Source organism: Fukomys damarensis, unplaced genomic scaffold, assembly GCF_012274545.1.
Source record: "Fukomys damarensis isolate Sample0158 unplaced genomic scaffold, DMR_v1.0_HiC HiC_scaffold_4, whole genome shotgun sequence".
NCBI classification, from domain to species: Eukaryota; Metazoa; Chordata; class Mammalia; order Rodentia; family Bathyergidae; genus Fukomys; species Fukomys damarensis.
In genome coordinates, this window is record NW_022900916.1 from 61,967,663 (window position 1) to 61,970,389 (window position 2,727).

Consider the following 2,727-nt stretch of genomic DNA (forward strand, 5'->3'; position numbering starts at 1 on the left):
CCAGAAAAAAAAAAAAAAAAAAAAAAACAAGTTGAGGTCAACTTGCACTACACTGCACTGGTCCATATATCACTGCCTTGCCACAGGGCAACATCATTGGTTCTTCTCTGTTAACTTGTTTATTACTAAAAGCACATGGTGAAAATTCAAAGCAGATCAAAATATATTTGGTAGCTGATTCTGAATTTTCAAAAGAAACCACAGTCAATAATGATGGCCTGACTAAAATGAGATGAAATTTAATAACAATTCCCATAAAGCACAAAATTTGGATTTAAAAAAATCAGTACACAAGGATGACATGGGAAAGACCTGGCAAAGAACCAACAAGAGGAGAAAAAGAAACTATTGATTTAGCTGACTATAAGTTTTATTAGAGTCAACAGTAGCCATTTTTTAAAAAGCAATGTAATTTCAGGCTATATTAAGGAAACTGACAACTCTATACATAAAATAAAGCAAGCAGGAAGCCTCTTTCTCACAGTTGTATTTATCACATTTTTAAAGAGATTTTATTGACATAAAAATTGTACATATTTATGGGGTACACTGCGTTAATTTGATATATGTATATAATGTGTAATGGCCAAATCAAGATGATCAGCAGTTCCCACTCCTTAAACATGTGTTATTTCTATGTATTGGGAACCTTATAACTCCACTCTTATAGTTCTTTATAAAACATACAAAAAAGCATTGTGAACTACAGTCACCCTACTGTGCTGAAGAGCATTAGACATGATTCTTCCTATGTAACTATACCAGTATTAACTATCCAATCTCTATTGATTCTACCTTCCACCATCCTTCTCCCCTTTAGTAATCACTATTCTACTCTCTATTTCTGTGAAATTAATCTTTGTAGCCTCCATATATGAGTGAGAACATGAAGTATTTGTCTTTCGATGTCTGGCTTATTTCACTTAACATAATGTGAATATCATGTTTTTTGAAAGATACGAATGCCTCAGTCAGAGAAAATGAATAATAGTCTCCTTCACTAGAAACTCGACATGGGTCATGCCCAAACAAAACAAAAAATCACGGAAGGCATGATTGATGAAACAGTAGACATTTAGCCTGGAGCACAAGAGGTCCAGGGGAAACAAGAAAATGGTCTTTGGATATTTTAAGGACTTCCACATGGGGGAGGAATTGTTAGACACTTTGTGTGTCTAACACACACAAGCATTTATAATTAATACCTCTCAGACTATCTTAATACTCTGAATCTGCTTTGACACATTTCTAGAAGTTATATATTTTAGGTGCGCCCCTTTCAGAACTTCATAGAAAAAAATGTAAAGATTTATGAACCGTAATTTTGGTCTCAAATAACTCAGTGGTTTTGGAATTTGCTAACTTAATCAGTTCTACTCCATCTGCCTACTTTATACCTATTTATATCTTAAATTATTTGCTTTAGGTCTGGAAATATTCTAAATTAAGTATTCTATGTGATAAATTCTATTTATTGTTTTGATAGCTACACAGGTCTATGTCACCTTATATTTTTTACTAAATTTACCTTTACAACAATATAGTTTGTAGAACTTGAGAGTTATAAACTTTTACTATGATCTTAAAATTCCTAAGACTGTTCATCCTCCCCTGTTTTAAACGTGAAACACTGGTAAGCCATCCTTTCTGAAAATAGACAATTAATTTTAATTTATTAGCAATTAAACTCATTATTCAAATTTTAATGTATTATTCTGTAAAATTAATATTTTAAACCTCAAGTAAACATACATAATATTAATTCATTTTTCATGAATTTTTCTTTTAGCCTATTTTCCCTAGAAAACAGAGGTTGAGTCAGGGATTAAGTTTTGATGTTATTTGGAAGTAAAATCCCAAGCTAGCAAGCAAGAAAGAAAAAGAAACATGATGCCAGCCTGAACTACATAATGAGACCCTGCCTCAAAAAGAAAAAAAAATGGGGCTGGGGATTTGGCTCAGTGGTTCCACCACCTTGCTGGCAAGCTCAGGGGCCTGAGTTCGATCCCCTGTACCAAAAGAAGAAAAAAATGCACTAGAGCTTTGCATTCACACTAACAATTCTGTGTTTTAGTCATCCCACTGAGATGCATCAGGAAAAAATAAAAGAGGAGAAAAAGAAGAAGGAAAAGAAGCACCAAAAGAGCAGCTCAGAAAGTGATAATGAGGAAAAGAAACAGGAAAAATTGAAAAGGGCATTGAATGCAGAGGAAACCCACCTTCTTCAAGTCAAGAAGATCATGCAGACTGATGAGAGGAAGCAGCCTTATAATGGTGTATATGAAACTTGGGAGCCCACTGAAGAGGAAATGCAGGCCTATAGAATGAAACATCAGAGGCCAGATGAGCCCATGGCCTCTTTCCTTGGAGAGTAGTAACTAGTCATGAGTGGTCATCCCGGACAGACACAAGTGACGTACTGTCTTCAGCTTCTTGATAATTGTAGGTAAAAGATTCCTTGCCTATTCGTCCTGCTGCATAACTGTAATAAAGCTTCAAGAGTATCAAAGTAAATTTATTCCTTTCCTCACTGAAGAAACAAAACAGAAGAAAACCAAAGAATAAGTACATTAAATATGGATTAAGACTAAAAGTAATCTAATTTTACACTAGTAATGGGAAAAGATCTTGGTTGTCTCCCTATCAAACTGTCTTCTACTCAGCAGTTAAATCTATTTCCTCAGTTTTTCTAGCCCTTTATCTAATAGCATTATCCACTTTGAAAGT